This window comes from Cherax quadricarinatus, chromosome 35 (genome assembly GCF_038502225.1).
Source record: "Cherax quadricarinatus isolate ZL_2023a chromosome 35, ASM3850222v1, whole genome shotgun sequence".
In the NCBI taxonomy this organism is placed as follows: Eukaryota; Metazoa; Arthropoda; class Malacostraca; order Decapoda; family Parastacidae; genus Cherax; species Cherax quadricarinatus.
The window spans coordinates 3223303-3243018 of record NC_091326.1 but is presented as its reverse complement, the minus strand read 5'-3'; positions in this window follow the sequence as shown (position 1 = coordinate 3243018).

The window sequence follows — 19716 nt, the reverse complement described above, 5'->3', positions numbered from 1 at the left end:
TGCCTGCCTGCCTGCCTGCCTGCCTGCCTGCCTGCCTGCCTGCCTGGCTGCCTGCCTGGCTGCCTGCCTGGCTGCCTGCCTGCCTGCCCGCCTGCCCAAATCTTCCCTCCCTCCCACCTACCCAGAACTACCTTCCTCCATTTACCTATCCTGGTTATTCCTTCCTGCCCAGATTTTTCTGTCATTCCTCCCTTCCTCCCTCCCCTACCTCTACACATAGCTTCAAGAACATGTATGAAAGGGCTAACGACACTGTCAAGGAAGTTAACCAATTAACGTCCAATTAAAAGGCCGGTCCAGGAGCTGAGACCTACCCTGCAAGTGCACACACACACGCACACACACACACACACACACACACACACACACACACACACACACACACACACACACACACACACACACACATACAGCTTGAAACAATGGCCGCGGATTTCGCTCGCACTGCGAACTGTCGCAATAAATAGCCTATAGAACACAATACAATGGCAAGGAATCCTTTTATCTCAACTCCAAGACACTAACAATAGGTTGTTGTTAGCACTACCTAAATTTTCCCCCTCAAGTATGGATACTAAACAACTTTCTTATTCCTCTCTTGTTTAGTAAAGGCTAGTTCTTTACCCTCTTTATCCCTTCGTCGCGGTTCATTCTATCCATCACATTCTCTTAACTCGTCCCGTCCTTACTATTCCTTACTTAAGGCTACTATCCTTCCTATCCTTTAACCAACGCTTAGTGCTTCTCACACCCTACTGTTCACTTGCCAAGACTGTTCCTATCCCTCCTATCTTTTAGGATTTCTCCTGTCCAACCTATTCATTTCGACAACTGATGCTCCCCTTATCCCAGGAGGACAATTCATTTTCCTACCAACGTTTAGTCAAGATTACGCCAGTTCCTTTATTAGTTATTCAAGTCAATTCTTCCTCAGTCCTAAATGCCTTTTGTTAAGTAATAAAATAATATGAAGCACGAATTTTTTAGCGTTACTGATTTCTCAGAATGGGTAGTCAGAGGGACCACAGGTCACCGGCCTGAGTCGTTAAGGGAAGGTGTGTACCTGTGTAGTACGTAGCCAGAGTAGCAACAGGTCACCGGCCTGAGTCGTTAAGGGAAGGTGTGTACCTGTGTAGTACGTAGCCAGAGTAGCAACAGGTCACCTACGTGAGTCGTTAAGGGAAGGTGCTCACTTATGTAGTACGTAGCCAGAGTAGCAACAGGTCACCTGCGTGAGTCTTTAAGGGAAGGTGCTCACTTATGTAGTACGTAGCCAGAGTAGCAACAGGTCACCTACGTGAGTCGTTAAGGGAAGGTGCTCACTTATGTAGTACGTAGCCAGAGTAGCAACAGGTCACCGGCCTGAGTCGTTAAGGGAAGGTGTGTACCTGTGTAGTACGTAGCCAGAGTAGCAACAGGTCACCGGCCTGAGTCGTTAAGGGAAGGTGTGTACCTGTGTAGTACGTAGCCAGAGTAGCAACAGGTCACCTACGTGAGTCGTTAAGGGAAGGTGCTCACTTATGTAGTACGTAGCCAGAGTAGCAACAGGTCACCGGCCTGAGTCGTTAAGGGAAGGTGTGTACCTGTGTAGTACGTAGCCAGAGTAGCAACAGGTCACCTACGTGAGTCGTTAAGGGAAGGTGCTCACTTATGTAGTACGTAGCCAGAGTAGCAACAGGTCACCGGCCTGAGTCGTTAAGGGAAGGTGTGTACCTGTGTAGTACGTAGCCAGAGTAGCAACAGGTCACCTACGTGAGTCGTTAAGGGAAGGTGCTCACTTATGTAGTACGTAGCCAGAGTAGCAACAGGTCACCTGCGTGAGTCTTTAAGGGAAGGTGCTCACTTATGTAGTACGTAGCCAGAGTAGCAACAGGTCACCTGCGTGAGTCTTTAAGGGAAGGTGCTCACTTATGTAGTACGTAGCCAGAGTAGCAACAGGTCACCTACGTGAGTCGTTAAGGGAAGGTGCTCACTTATGTAGTACGTAGCCAGAGTAGCAACAGGTCACCTGCGTGAGTCTTTAAGGGAAGGTGCTCACCTATGTAGTACGTAGCCAGAGTAGCAACAGGTCACCTGCGTGAGTCTTTAAGGGAAGGTGCTCACCTATGTAGTACGTAGCCAGAGTAGCAACAGGTCACCTGCGTGAGTCTTTAAGGGAAGGTGCTCACCTATGTAGTACGTAGCCAGAGTAGCAACAGGTCACCTGCGTGAGTCTTTAACGGAAGGTGCTCACCTATGTAGTACGTAGCCAGAGTAGCAACAGGTCACCGGCCTGAGTCGTTAAGGGAAGGTGCTCACCTATGTAGTACGTAGCCAGAGTAGCAACAGGTCACCGGCCTGAGTCGTTAAGGGAAGGTGCTCACCTATGGAATAATATGTATTAGTAGAAGGCAAATACGTGTGAAGAGGGACAAGGCTGTCGTGATCAACACCATTCCTGTTCCTTTTGTAAGTCTTGTGTGGAGGAGTCAGGTGAGGGTCGTTTCGTTCCTCCTGGTCCTTTTATAATGCTCATTATTTGATAGTGGTCCAGAATGGACCGAAACATCGTCCAAAAGCTTTTTCCTCCAAATTAAGGGTTGCAAATTGTTTCGCTCTGGATATTGTTGTATATTTGTGAATTGTTACAGACGTGATATTGTAAATTTTATCCATAAAACGCGTTCGCGCACAAATGTCTATACGCACACAATCCTATATATATACAGACATCCGACACATACACAAATCTTCACATACACCCACATACATAAACCTGCACATACACAAACCTAAACACACACACACACACACACACACACACACACACACACACACACACGCACGCACACACAAAACAAGAAAGAATCTCACTAACCACTTGATGCACTTGCCGGGGCTTTCAAACTCTCGTAGAAGTGTTTTGCAAATTATACTGTGGGACGCGGCTATCACGGAGAACATTCGCCAGATAAATCTTACCAGTGGTGAAGGTCATCCCAAGACGATGGTCTGCGCACTGTCGCTAACACAAAAAGCCGCCAAAAGAAGTAGGACTGTATTTTGTAGCTGATGTAGAATGACATCGGAGGACGGGAATTTCTGTTCCATCAGTGATATCAAAAGTGATTCTTAGAAGTAGGTTTCCGTACTGTCACTTGTGCAAAAGAGCATCAGAATATGGAGATTTGCGTCCCGTCGGCGATGGGACTCAAATCACCGATCATTCAGTTATCGTCATCACCGATCATTCAGTTATCGTCAGACGTGTACTCGAAATAATCTCTCGCGTCATGCAGACTTTTAGAACAGGTTGTCTTGACATACAGACTGTTAGAACAGGTTGTCTTGACATACAGACTGTTAGACAGGTTGTCTTGACATACAGACTGTTAGAACAGGTTGTCTTGACATACAGACTGTTAGAACAGGTTGTCTTGACATACAGACTGTTACAGCAGGTTGTCTTGACATACAGACTTTTAGAACAGGTTGTCTTGACATAGACTTTTAGAACAGGTTCTCACAACCTGTAGACATACGAGGAATTAAACCAATGCAAAACAGGGGTGCAATATGTACTAATAGATTATATGCAGAAAGAATTCAAGGCTTTTTAAAGCCTTACCTTCGAGTCTAAGGGATATTATCTACAGACTTCTCTTCAGAATAGAACTTAAGCGTATGCAATCCATCCCTGTTCAACCAGGCTGTGATGAGCCTGGTTGATCAAGTCAGAGGCCAGACAACGAAGTAGCACTTCGAAGTAAGTTACGCGAAGCAGCGTCTACAACGCAACTTTCCTTGTGTAGCCTCGCAGATGAAGGTCTCCCACTTGAAACATCAACATTCAGTAGTAAATTTGATGTGGAACTGGTGCGGTGGCGCCGCCAAGTGGCGGCATTGTTGTGGGAAAGGACATTGTTGTGGAAAAGGACATTTATGTACAGTTTAGAACATTTATTCAAGGAAACGTTTCACCACTTGTAGCTTCTTCTAATAACGAGTATATATGTTTCTTAGTTATCTCTGTATTAGGACTGATGAGGCCACTCGTGGCGAAACGTTTCCTGTAATAAATGGCCTGAACTGTATGTGTCTTTTCGCACATCTTGTCTATATCACCAGGCCATTTCTCACATATTCACTGATCAAGCCATTGAGAAAACGTTTCGCCGCGAGAGGCTAAATTATTTCCCCATTAAAGGCTTGCTCATTACATACGTGCCTTTTATCTACAAGAGTACATTGTGAAGACACAGCAAAACGCTATATCATGATAAAGTAACCAAGCTGATATTTTTTATTAATGTTAAGCGCTAAACCCATGTTGGTCAGTGCAAGACGTGGTGGAGGCTCGATCCTCCATCTGCTGAGCGCCAGACAGATGTGCTTCCTATTTGTACTCGACTATCGCGTAACAGAGGGGGATGCTGCTACATTGTGATGGCTCTGTTAGAGTTAACACAGCGCTATGATAACATGGTGGCCAGAGTCCTACAAGATAAGATACAACTGAAAAAAAAAATCTTATACTTCCCATCCCTGGCCATTTGAACTCTGTATTTACAAGTCACAAACAATGAAGCTTACGACATTATATATATATATATATATATATATATATATATATATATATATATATATATATATATATATATATATATATATATATATGTCTCAGCAAAATGAGACATAAGAGAATATATTAGTTATTCGTTTTCTTAGCGTTTGTTTGTGTAAGCAAGCAATGAGTACTGATCAGTGGAGGCAAGGTACTTGGGGTATGAGGGCGAGTGTATCGCGGAGAGTGCTTGAGGCCCTCCCACGCTGAGGCTGATGTGAGAGATTCTGGCATCAAGGTGGAGTGTATCACAGACAGGGGTGAGTGTATCACAGACAGGGGGTGAGTGTATCACAGACAGGGGGTGAGTGTATCACAGACAGGGGGTGAGTGTATCACAGACAGGGGATGAGTGTAACACAGGGGTGAGTGTATCACAGACAGGGGGTGAGCGTATCACAGACAGTGAGTGTATCACAGACAGGGGGTGAGTGTATCACAGACAGTGAGTGTATCACAGACAGTGAGTGTAGCACAGACAGGGGGTGAGTGTAACACAGGGCGTGGGTGTATCACAGACAGGGGTGAGTGTATCACAGACAGGGGTGGGTGTATCACAGACAGGGGTGAGTGTATCACAGACAGGAGCGTATCACAGACAGCGAGTGTAGCACAGACAGGGGGTGAGTGTAACACAGACAGGGGGTGAGTGTAACACAGACAGGGATGAGCATATCACAGACAGGGGGTGAATATATCACAGACAGGGGGTGAGTGTATCACAGACAGGGGGTGAGTGTAACACAGACAGGGGGTGAGTGTATCACAGACAGGGGGTGAGTGTAACACAGACAGGGGTGAGTATATCAGACAGGGGGTGAGTGTATCACAGACAGGGGGTGAGTGTAACACAGACATGGGATGAGTGTATCACAGACAGAAGCGTGAACCTTACCATACCTAGTCTTACAACTCTGTAAGAATCCTGTCTCTACCACTTCCCTGACTAGATCGTTTCTCATCCAAGCAACTCCAAGGGTAAAGAAATATTACCTAACCGACCATTTGTCATTTGTAACTATTCTTATTACGCTTATGATTGTAGTTAACTGCACGAGAAGTCGTACGTAATGTGTTGTGTTCGGTTTAGAGAAATATGTAAACCTTGTGATTAGTTGGCTGATATGCACTGCATAATTAGTAGGTGTATTTGTGCTTAGTAATGTGCTAATTCATGTATTTTTACTTCATTTATAATATGGCTTAGAGATATTAAATTATTATTATTATTATTATTGTCAGCATAGTTGCTGATCCCTGTGTTGTATAGGATATCAGTATCATCCATGTGCTTTAGATAGGAGATCCTTAGGTCTGTGACTGTATGACGTCACGGGATGCAGCTTGAGTGTGAGGCTAGCTACCTCGGCCTCAGTCGGCGTTTGACACAGGCTAGGATAAAGCAGTGGCTGGGCTCCATCTCCCATCATCACAGTCTGACAATATATCGTTACCATCCAATAAGTGTGTCTACCTTCAACCCTCGATATCTCCTTTTAAGAACCCCTACGATATTATTACAGCACTCTTGTGACTCTGCTTTCATCTTCCAGATGTGCGTTCGTCTTTCGGACAGACTTGTCTTGTCCACCCTGTCTACCCCCTTGCAGGTATTTCGTACGTCGTAATCATGTTACCCCTGGTCATTCTGTTCTATAATGCCATCAGGTTTATCTCCTTTATCCTCTTCGCTCAGCTCACACCTTTTACCTTTGAGACTAGTTTTGTTGCAAACCTTTGCACTTTTTCCAGCTTCGTGACATGTTTTTATCAGATGTGGGTTCCATACAGGTCCTGTATGCTCCAGGATGGGCCTGACGGGTGGCGAATTGAACGTTGTGAAGCACTCCCTGTTAAGGCTCATGAAATCTATCCTTAAACTTTTCAGTCTCACGTATGAGAGAGAGAGAGAGAGAGAGAGAGAGAGTTGACTGTCTCACAGATGGGCTTGAATTCTTACTACACTCGAAGTGTTGAGAGTTTCTGGCATCAGGGCGGTGAACATCGCAGGGAGAATTCAAGCCTCGATATATTTATGAACATGAAAAGCACAAGATCTGATCAATACGATGATAATATTAATCATAATAATCTCTTATATCTCTTCGGATCCTGTACAAAGCTGAATAATCGTAATAGCGTCTGCTCCCTCCTATTATATACAACGTCCAATGATCACGGTGATTCCTGAATTAGTTATGCCGGCCATTAAGGGGAGTGAGAGAAAGTTGGGAAAGATTGTACACATTGTACACATTGTACACATTGTTCACATTGTATCAGGGTGAAGTCGCATCTGGCCACCGATAGGAAAATCTATGTCTGCACTTCGTTTTATTAGAGGAATCCTATAGGAATCATTTTGGCTGTATTCTGCTCCTACGAATCCTGTAGGAAGTACCACACCGGTCATTCCCTGGAAAAGAGAGGTGGGGGCGGGGTTGGAAATAAGAATTTAATGGTGTGTAGGGGGTTCAAGAAGAGCAAAGTATGGAGAAAGTAGGTGAAGAGAAAGAAGAGGGAAAGAGCAGTCGACTGGTCATTTTATGGAGAGGTTAATAGAGGTATGTTAATATTAGGGGGGATATAGATGTTGTGGGGTGTGCGGATGCAGGTGGAGTGTTGGGGTGGTGAGGGAGCTGAGATCAGAGGTTAGTGTGTGTAGGAGGGGAGGAGCACCATGCCAGAGGTCAGCTGCTGCTGCTGCTGCCGCTGCCGTCGCCTCAGATCATATTTTTACTCATTGCTGAGGCTCGATTTTTCCCCCCGAGACGCTCACCCTGGGTCATAGAAGGTAGAGTTAAGGGCATCCCAAGTGGAGTATGACAGATGACGACAGGTCGGGGCACTCACCAGCAAGTACGTCCCTCCGAAGAAAACGAGATCACCTGCAGGTCAAGGATCGTACCCACGTCCTGAGGTACTTTCCTCAAACCTTCGTTCCATCCCAAAATATCCAACACGACAGACAAAAACGCTTCTCTCCTCCGTTTAAACTAATGTCTAGTTATTCTTCTAGTAATGCTGTTTCAACAGAAGGCGTCTCTGCTTCAATGTAAACTAAGAGACCCGGTTCTTAGGGCCGTAAAGGGAAGGTAAACAGGAGAGAATACGGTACTACAACTGCCTGAGATACACGAGGGTGAGATTATCATAATGAGAGGCAGCGACAGATTGCTCCTCCTCTCCCTCCCTCCCCCCCCTTTTTCTCCTCCACCTTCATTGTAGCCTTCATGACTTATGATGCCCAGCATTATATACCAACTCTTTATAGCGTAGCGCCTGCTAATATATATATATATATATATATATATATATATATATATATATATATATATATATATATATATATATATATATATATATATATATATATATATAATGCTTAACATTGTCTCTACGTCCACAGCACGACTCGAACCTGCAAACTCTGTATCAGAGTCCACAGTACTTTACCATGGAGCCAGACCCAAGATTCTAACTCCGTGGTAAAGTACTGTGGACTCTGGTACAGAGTTTGCAGGTTCGAGTCCTGCTGTGGACCTACCTGGAGTTTACCTAGAGAGGGTTTCGGGGGCCAACGCCCCCGTGGCCCTTTCTGAGACCAGGCCTCATTCTCAGTAGTAGTACCAGTTCCTAGTAACCAGTTACCAGTAACCAGTGTACCAGTAGATGACTCACTACCAACCGTCTATGCGTGAATCACTGTCTGTATTCATATTGTTGCTGACCACAGCAATATTCAAACACCCCCTCACATATGGGTACTGGGGTTAGTTAGTCTTACGAGAGAGAGCAAGGAGGCAGGCCACGGCTGTTTGGCGCTTCCCACATTATCCGTAATATACGTACTTCCAGCCTACGTGAGTATTTCTTTACCCTATCCACGTGTTCGAACCCCACATGATATCATGGTGGATCAGGGTCTGATCAACCAGGCTGTTACTGCTGGCCGCACCCAAGCTAAACATACCGGGGTTATACAGCGTCAAAGAAATTTGAGGTAGTTTGGTTCATTCAAAAGAGGGGGCAAAATTATTAAATAATCCATGTTAAGCGGTAAACTCATGTGGGTCATTCAGTGCAAGACGTGGTGGAGGCTCGAACCTCCGTCTGCCGAGCGTCAGACAGACGCGCTTCCCATTTGTACTCACCCCATGTGTACTCAAAGAAGCGGAGGCCAGAGCCATCGAACCCCCATATACATAACAGAAGATCATTACAGTAGGCCTACAGGCCTATGCTGTCCACTTTCTCCACAGCCCAGCCGTTCCCACTTCTGGCTTATCTTATTCTAAATCCTTCACAAAATATAACTTCTCTGTACGACTTAATTAAGAAGATTTTTGCTGTTTGTACTTCCTGTATTAATTTCTTAAATCAATAATTGCGAGTTACGCATTGGCTAGATATTTTTTTTTTTTTACACAGGGTTTGACAAAGTTAGGTTAAGGATTCCTAACTTTATTGACAAGCTATTTACAGGTTAAGGATTCCTAACTTTACTGACAAGCTAAGAGCTGTTACCTACCTATTACGTCGTGTTTATATCCCCTTTATTGATGCGTATATTTCGTTTGTACATTTCAATCACATAGCCCCTTCATTCTGCGTCTCTTACGAGAGTAAGAGCACAGTGCTCTAAATCAGTCTTGCTTTAAGAGAGTGTGAGGACAGTGCTCAAAACCAGTCTTGCTTTAAGAGAGTGTGAGTACTGTGCTCTAAATCAGCTTTGCTTTAAAACAGTGTGAGCACTGTGCTCTAAATCAGCTTTGCTTTAAGAGAGTATGAGCACTGTGCTCTAAATCAGTTTTGCTTTAAGAGAGTATAAGCACTGTGCTCTAAATAACTTTTGCTTTAAGAGAGTATGAGCACTGTGCTCTAAATAACTTTTGCTTTAAGAGAGTATGAGCACTGTGCTCTGAATCAGTTTTCTTCGTATTTTACATTCTAATGAAAATTATTAATATTAGCAACCGTCTGCGAAAGTTTTGCACTCTACTGTTGATCCACGAGGCAAAGTAACACCAACAGCAGAGTTGTACTGTAACTTTGGAACCTCTGTTGCACAAGAGCTTCGTGAGATAAACCCAAATAATCGATCAGGTTTATATTTGATCATTTATGAACTTTGAGCTTTAGATTTCCCATAATAACCAGATCTCTTAATTTTTTTTTCCGTCTGGTTTGACTAAGTTCCGTATAATTCCGTTTAAAGGTGATTCCAGTAATTCCGAGGAAGTTCTCCTAAATTTGCATATTACTTAAAAGAAAGATAAGTTGTAAATAGCTAATACGATGTAAATGGTTTAAAAAAACCGTCAATTTACAGAATGAGACGAATGAGGGAACTTTTCTGAAGATTAATGGAGTGAATACTGAGGGACTGATTACGTCAGACTCCGCCTAATGTTCCACCGTTCCTCTCTGTATTGGACTGACGAAGCCACTGGCTGGCGAAACGTTTCCTTATTAAAGATTCCCAAATGTTGCACTAGAATCTCATTCCTCAAATAGCAAATACCCAAATATTCTCCTGATAACCTTATTGGCCAAGTCCCTAGCATTTTATTTATCAATATGTTCTTGTGCTACGGTCCACAGGATAGATTTGAGAAGCACCGCCAGTTAGAAGCACCGCCAGTTAGAAGCACCGCCAGTTAGAAGCACCGCCAGTTAGAAGCACCGCCAACTAGAAGCACCGCCAACTAGAAGCACCGCCAACTAGAAGCACCGCCAACTAGAAGCACCGCCAACTAGAAGCACCGCCAACTAGAAGCACCGCCAACTAGAAGCACCACCAGCTAGAAACACCGCCAGTTAGAAACACCGCCAGTTAGAAGCACCGCCAGTTAGAAGCACCGCCAACTAGAAGCACCGCCAACTAGAAGCACCGCCAACTAGAAGCACCGCCAACTAGAAGCACCGCCAACTAGAAGCACCGCCAACTAGAAACACCTCCAACTAGAAGCACCGCCAACTAGAAGCACCGCCAACTAGAAGCACCGCCAGTTAGAAGCACCACCAGTTAGAAGCACCGCCAGTTAGAAGCACCGCCAGTTAGAAGCACCGCCAGTTAGAAGCACCGCCAACTAGAAGCACCGCCAACTAGAAGCACCGCCAACTAGAAGCACCGCCAACTAGAAACACCTCCAACTAGAAGCACCGCCAACTAGAAGCACCGCCAACTAGAAGCACCGCCAACTAGAAACACCTCCAACTAGAAGCACCGCCAACTAGAAGCACCGCCAACTAGAAGCACCGCCAGTTAGAAGCACCGCCAGTTAGAAGCACCGCCAGTTAGAAGCACCGCCAGTTAGAAGCACCGCCAGTTAGAAACACCGCCAGTTAGAAACACCGCCAGTTAGAAGCACCGCCAGTTAGAAGCACCGCCAGTTAGAAGCACCGCCAACTAGAAGCACCGCCAACTAGAAGCACCGCCAACTAGAAGCACCGCCAACTAGAAGCACCGCCAACTAGAAACACCTCCAACTAGAAGCACCGCCAACTAGAAGCACCGCCAACTAGAAGCACCGCCAGTTAGAAGCACCACCAGTTAGAAGCACCGCCAGTTAGAAGCACCGCCAGTTAGAAGCACCGCCAACTAGAAGCACCGCCAACTAGAAGCACCGCCAACTAGAAGCACCGCCAACTAGAAACACCTCCAACTAGAAGCACCGCCAACTAGAAGCACCGCCAACTAGAAACACCTCCAACTAGAAGCACCGCCAACTAGAAGCACCGCCAACTAGAAGCACCGCCAGTTAGAAGCACCGCCAGTTAGAAGCACCGCCAGTTAGAAGCACCGCCAGTTAGAAGCACCGCCAGTTAGAAGCACCGCCAACTAGAAGCACCGCCAACTAGAAGCACCGCCAACTAGAAGCACCACCAGCTAGAAACATAGACAGCAAAATCTAAACTTTAATATGTGCCAGTTATTAATTTTTACCAGAATTAGGACGTTGCAATTATGCACATAAGTTTGTTTTACATAGAGTTTGACAAGGCTATTGACAAGTTAAGGATTCCTAACTTTATTAACAAGCTGAAAGCTGTTACCTGCATCAGCTCATTTAAAAGCCCACTTTTATTGTTATGAGATAAACAAGTTGGGAACAGGATGAAGTTGGAGCTATCTCTGGGCCAGGATTTTCATTTCGTTGTATTTCCTGCTTTATTCCAGTTATTTGCTCACTGCTGAGTCCAGGCACATTGATTAATAATTGCAAGCTTAGAATCTAATTTCCTTTGTCTGTGAATCGTTATCACGATGGCCATCATCGTCAAGGACACGATACTCTTAAGCAGTGATTTATAAAAAGGTCTGAGACGCGGAACATTGTCAGTGAACCATAATGAAGGTCTAGAGAGGAGCAGAGATAAGTGGAAAATGAGACATATAAAAGACTCTCAGGGTTCAATTTAGCTGTAGAACCAAGATCCATACATTGTTTTTCGTAAATCCACAAACAGTAAACATTCGCTTTATTTCCATTCCTAACAGACCACATTAACTAAACTTGGAAATTTACATATATATATATATATATATTGGTTTCCTGCAGACTAAACATGCAGTCTGGAATACCTGGGAGAGGAATGTGTTTATATTTTCCGTGTGTTCACCGAATTACATTATCCTTTCCTGAAGGACTTTTTTGTGTATTCGACAACAACCAATACCACCACCATCAAAGCAAGAACGAAGCAACCAATACCACCACCATCAAAGCAAGAACGAAACAACCAATACCACCACCATCAAAGCAAGAACGAAACAACCAATACCACCACCATCAAAGCAAGAACGAAACAACCAATACCACCACCATCAAAGCAAGAAAGAAACAACCAATACCACCACCATCAAAGCAAGAACGAAACAACCAATACCACCACCATCAAAGCAAGAAAGAAACAACCAATACCACCACCATCAAAGCAAGAAAGAAACAACCAATACCACCACCATCAAAGCAAGAAAGAAACAACCAATACCACCACCATCAAAGCAAGAAAGAAACAACCAATACCACCACCATCAAAGCAAGAACGAAACAACCAATACCACCACCATCAAAGCAAGAACGAAACAACCAATACCACCACCATCAAAGAAAGAACGAAACAACCAATACCACCACCATCAAAGCAAGAACGAAACAACCAATACCACCACCATCAAAGCAAGAACGAAAAAACCAATACCACCACCATCAAAGCAAGAACAAAGCAACCAATACCACCACAATCAAAGCAAGAACGAAACAACCAATACCACCACCATCAAAGCTCTAAGCAAGAACAACACAGGAAATCTCGACAACAGTGACCTCGCCGCTTACATTCTCCCGTGTGGAGGCTGCCGTGATGTTTACATAGGGAAAACATGAAGAAATTTAATGCACCTAACTATAAGAACATTAAAAATACTTGCACAAAACAATGCCTGCGTGGCTCATCTTAACACCCGTAATCATCTCATGAACTGAAAGATTTCAAGTTTATTTATATGTGAAAGTTTGAGCTACATATGAAGGCGTGTCCGGAAGTTTCTTTCATATGGACTCGGGTACCCAAAATAGCGGCGACAGCTTCAACATCTAAGAGGAAATAGCAAAGATTATCATAAGACCCTACAATGCTGCTCTCGCCTAATATATATATATATATATATATATATATATATATATATATATATATATATATATATATATATATATATATGTATATGCATATATATAATATATATGCATATATATAATATATATGCATATATATAATATATATGCATACATATATGATATATATGCATATATATATAATATATATGCATATATATATATATAACATATATGCATATATACATAATATATATGCATATATACATTATATATGCATATATATATAATATATATGTATACATATATAATATATATGCATATATATAATATATATGCATATATATAATATATACATATATGTATGTTATATATATATACATATATATATATATATATACATACATATATATATATATATATATATAATATATTACGTTTAAAGATTTATTTTTTCATTCATGTTAATGTAAAAATTAATAATTTTTTACCCAAAGAACCTTAGAAAACTTACCTAACTTTACTATAACAAGCCCAATTTAATTTAGCCTAATTCAACTATATATATTTTAGATAAGTTTACAATAATTTAATAATAAACACAATGAATTTTTTTTTCGTTGGATTCAGAAGGATTTTTTCGAAATTATTGCATACACAAATTCTCGCTTGTCTTATTCGGCAAGAAGAGCGTTGCTATTTAAGCCAAAATAGCAAGTTTTACCTATTATCCACACACACACACACACACACACTATATATATATGTATGTATGTGTGTGTGTGTGTGTGTGTGTGTGTGTATACAGCTTCACTAGTATATATCTAAGATAATATCAAATTTTCGAAGTAAAACTACGAAGTATTTTTAGAAGTGTACCAAGAGACACGACATGAAAGGACAATGAGAGTTTCCCTAATTTGTTTATGATAAAATAATTTTTATCTGGAGGTGTACAGGTAAAATGCAGTTTTAATGACCACTGTGTAATGGATGGACTTTCAGCCTGAGTGAGGGCTTTAATCCAAACTTCCGTAGGTGTAGAGTGCGTTCCTGGGCGCGGTATATCAAGGCAAGGTGCCGTCCGCCCTCTGGGTACCTTTAATATCGTCGCATTAAATCACCTGCCAGGTAGACATATGGAAAAGGTGAACGCTTAATGCCCCTCACAGCTGCGTAGCGAGGGGATAAAACAAAGAATTTTCGCCACAATTGTGTTGTAGCCGAGCAAAGGGCAGGTTCCTCATTAGCGTCCTGATGTACGCGTCCGAAATAATTCTCTCCACCCTCTTAATAACACGAGCAAATATTTCCCGGCAAATTTGTTAATTAGTTCACCGCTGTGTAATTAGCATCGGCTGATTTGGAATTAGGTGGTGAAGGGTATAATCAGAGAATTTCGTTTTGCAGAAATATATAAGTGTGGGAGATGTGGCCGGGAGGTTGATGCATCAGGCTGTCTTCATTCCTCAACTCTCACAATATTTTTCGCCTGCTCTTATCTTTCCATACTAGAGCACTTCGTGAAATATTACCCAGACTGCTAATTTGTGAAATTCTTCAGTACTACATGTCTTGAAATTACCTCCAGTATTATGTCTTAAATGATCTCCAGCATCCCATACCTTAAAATGATCTCCAGCATCCCATACCTTAAAATGATCTTCAGTACTACATGTCTCGTATTTATATTTTAGGAAGAAGTCATACCTAGGGGTTAAGGGGTGCGAGATTCCTTCTTCACCTCGAAATGCAGTTCTCTACACCCACTTGTATTCCATTTCCGAACAAATGCTCTAAATGACTTAAGAAATCGTAATGACACGATTGCAAATAAACCATACCCCCGGCCGGGATTGAACCCGCGGTCATAGAGTCTCAAAACTCCAGCCCGTCGCGCTAACCATACCCCCGGCCGGGGGTATGGTTTAAATGCTCTAAATGACAGGAAATTAAACTGGGAAAAATGATAAACTAACGAATACGGTTATTTATCACACTAGTAATGCAAGTAAGGTAATGTATAATCCCAGGTGAGGTATATCACTTACATATGGTTACTGGAAGGGAAATGTAATGTTATAGAAGTGGGGGATGGGAGGGATAAATTACAGAGATCTTTTTTCGCAATTATGAGAAATGGGACTGCAAATTATACTGGCGGAAGGTACACCTATAATTGATTAGTGTAAGGTACACCTATAATTGAGTAGTCTGTTGGTCTACCCATGGCCAAGGCTTCCCACCCATAAGTCTCTTCCTAGCAAAAATCGTCCTTCCATTATGAAGGAACAAGGATTTTTTTACCTTACTCTCCCCCTCCCTCATCAAGTGGATGGTCAGACTTGAAGCAACATTACTGTGTCTTAGTTATTTTTGGTAATACATTTCTTAAAATTATGTTCGGTGGTGTATGCCATGAAATTATCTTCAGTACATGGACTAATCTAATTCTATACAAATATCTACGAACGCACTGCAACTAAAGACGAGTCTGTTCTAAATATCACTGCGAGCCGGTGTCATGCTGGGAATGTGGATGAAAACTGGTGTATTTCCTATCAACCAGTCAAGAGATAAGTTCGTAATTTCTGATTACTACCCAATAAGCTTGAGCTCAATAGTAGGCACGTTACTAAAAGCAATTAGATATGATATAATCAGTAGCCACTCTGATCAGCATATGCGTCTCAACACGGATTCACAAAGGGAAGTTTTGCCCGACTTGTTCTTTGACTTTATTCAGTAAAGTATTTGAGGCAGTGGGCTTCTCACAGTAGCATCTGAGGCAGTAAGACTTTTCATGGTATCACCTCGATTATGCAGCTCATTTCCGGTCTCCATGTTACAGAATGGACATATAAATGCATTGGAGAACATACAGAGAAGGATGACAGAATTAACCCTCCTCCCCCCTCACTCTTCTGTCTCCACAGGTCCCTGGACAGTGATACTCAGTCCTTAAGGTGTACAGGAAACCAGCCAACAATGATGATCTGATGCATCTTCTTTCTCACCTCGACACAGAAATCAAAATAGGAGCATTTTGTGATTTCGTTGTGGCAGTATTTCGCATTTCCAGTCTAAGTGAAGTGCACTTACATTTTTGAAATGTTTGTTATTCCACTTCACTACATTCTTCATCCATGACTGTAGATGATGGGTGAGTGCCATCGTCAACACGACACCCAGAACCAAACTATCTAAAGGTATGTCACCCTCCTTTGTAGCAAAGTAGCCAGCAATAAGGCAGGTTGATTGGCTAGAAGCAACACCCAGATGGTTACTTTGGCTTTCGTATCCATCAAGGAATACACTAGGAAGCGGCTCACCACTCACCAATCAGTTTCCACTTCCCGGATCTACGCGACCTCTTGTGATCTTTGCGAAAATCTGCAGGGGAGAACAAGATAAAAGTTTGTCCAGTAGGATCGACGAACACAAACATGTGCATAATATGGACAAGTTGAGTAACGTGTGCGTGGTCCATAGGAACACAGAGGGACATCTGATAGACTGCGCCAACACATGGCTGATCATCTGGCTGGCATCTTAGTAGATGCCATTTTTAGGAAGTATCTCATTTCTATGGAAGTAAAAAGTGGAAAGTTATTATACTACCACCTTGCTAGCCGACATGAATATCAAAGAACATCGCCCCGCCCGGCGCCAGATACAGTCTACCAGTGACTTACCGCTAAACATAAGCCTCACTGCTGCTCGGAGACTTTACCGATTTCATAAGATTGTTCATAACCCATATGAACATTTGGACTGATTAAGGTTTCAGGAATGAAATGTTTTAAATATGTCCTCGTCTTCACATTCTGCGTCGCTTTCGAAGTATCTGTCAGCATCATATACCTTTATTGTCATTAGCGGAAAGAAGATCGAGCCTTTACGTGATATTGAACCAGACGGGGTTTAACGCTTCATGAAATATCATAAAAGTCGAAGTAAACAATAGCTACTTCATCCCAACTGGTACTACTAAATTCCTCAGAGTCAGTCTTCCCCCACACGGTATTTTAACAAACAAGTTTCAACTCTATACACTACCCGCACATAGGTGATAGGAGTGTGATAACGTTTCGGCCCAACTTGTGACTTTGTAAATGGTTCAAGTCGGACCGAAACATCGTCTTAAGCTCCTCTCTATGTGCGGGGGATATGTGTATTCCAATCACGTTATTGTGGCCTTTTGTTCTTTTTTTAACACAATATTTTGACCTCCAAAAGCACTCACTCTTCAAGACAAAAGTTCATTAAAATTCGATATTTTATCCATATTAGATTGATTACAGCTCATAAAGTCCTGGCCCTGACATCTCCCATCTCGAGTGTACTAAACGACTCTGCACTCAGCGCTCGTACTGTGCTGCCGCACATGGCAAGAAAATTGCCTTTAAGAACGTGATGCTCTCAAGCCCCCTCATACCCACCTGGACGCCGTAATGGTCGATTACCTGAGGTGAATTACACAGGCGCTTGACCTGCAGTTGTTGCACCTGCAACTCTCCTCACCTCATCTTTAATATTTATACGTTTAGCCAGCATCTTCCTCGTGATGAACTGGGTAAAATCTCGGTGTTCCAAGTGTATAAATGGAGTAAGTTTACTAAGACGTATTTAGTCGCTCATTGATCACGGAGAATACGTCGTATAACGTACTATCATAATGAATCATTGAGCTTATCTTCTCCAGTATCTGTCTGAAGGATCAAGAGAGAGCATCGCGTAAATATTCCGCTCCCAAGCTCTCAAAACAACACATTAGGATGTAATTTAATGTTCCCCCACGTCGTTATCTTAACCCCAAAAGAATAATATCCAGTTCTTCCCTTAAAGTTCCGCCCATTCAGGCCCACGCCTCGACCACGCCCACGGCGTGATACAGATCTGTGGCAGGAGATGAGAGGATAATGCTGTGAGGAGGGTCGTGAGGAAGAGCAGGTTGTGGGGAAGGTGGGGGTGGGAGGGGCGTGGGCTTTTGATGGTGGTGGTAGCTTGTTGGGGAGACGGGGGATTGGTGGAGGGGAGGAAGAAGAGAATGTTGAGGGGGAGACGGGAAAGTGTGGTAGGTGGTTCCATCACACAACCTTTTCCCCAATGTGCCTCCCCTCACTGCCGTTCCTCGCCTGATGAATGTCATCACATAAACTTCGCCATCTGCTACCAGTTAACTACCTGTTGTCTAACTATTAACTACCTGTCTATTTATTAAGTACCTGTTGTCTATTAACTACCTGTTGTTTAACTACTTGTTGCCTACTTATTAAATACCTGTTGTCTATAAACTACCTGTGTCTACCTATTAACTACCTGTTGTCTACCTATTGAAGTTGCGAGAATCATTGCTCCGGCGGCCCCTGGCTCTAAAGTGCTATAATTAAAGTTTAAATATAGCATTTCATTTAGATTAATTAAGGTTATTAGATGTCTATAATCATATTGGAAAAACATCAGCCATGATAAGTACAGAACCAGTGGCCTTCAGTGCTCCTCTCCAGAATGGAGACGGTACTTACATAATGTCGCCTGCAGTAGGTCGTCGCCTGAATCAGGCAGTCGCCAGCACCAGGTAGTCGCCATCAACAGGTCGCCTTTTGGCACTAGGTCTTCCAAGAGGAGACGTGATGATTTGGGTGGTAGCAGACACAGGATGTATGCGGTCACATAAATCAGTGTAACGTTGGAGTCACGACTCCTTGGTGGGTAATAGTTCATTAATCTCTGTTAATCTAGCGGATATCTTCCAAGGCTCACGGAGAAGCACCTGTCATAAATTGTACACCTTAATTGAGCGTGTGGACCAACTTTGTGCGAGTGTGTCTGCTTCTCACAGGAACACAAGTCAATTGAATCCAAAGGCGTGACGGGAGGAAACTGTTATCGAAGCAATGTTTCTTATACTCTATGCAGAGTTTTATTAAGTCGCTGACAAGACATCGTGCTACACACGATATCTTGCATCTCTGACTTCAGTTGTGTCTGACAAGGAAGACGAGAAGCGTTACCGGACAGTCTATAATCGGTAACGCAAAACAAAGCGTTATTCGTCTTAATTCCATTGAGTGAAAGACTCGTGGTGACTTCAGTCCTCGGACGAAGATGCTGTTACCTTCGTTTATTGCATACAGAGATATACTTCGTTAATTTCATGCAAAGCTTTAATGGGTGACTTGCAAAGATCAAGTAACAGACTTAACCACGTAAAAATTCAAAAATTGGATCTTCACAGAGAGATGATGCATTTTTCTCTCTCTGGCTCCAGAGCTGGAGAACAGGAAGAGACTTAAATTAAAATTTCACTAAGGGTGATTTCCCTATGAATTATGACAGATGAATAGCATGACATATGGTCAGATATTAATTACCCAGAGGGCAGGTGAGCGCACGGGAAAAGACGCCTTACGGTCTCTTGCCTCCGTCCAGCCAATCAGGAAGAAGGAAACTCTTCATTTTTTACCTTTGGTTGTTTCTGTCTTTATT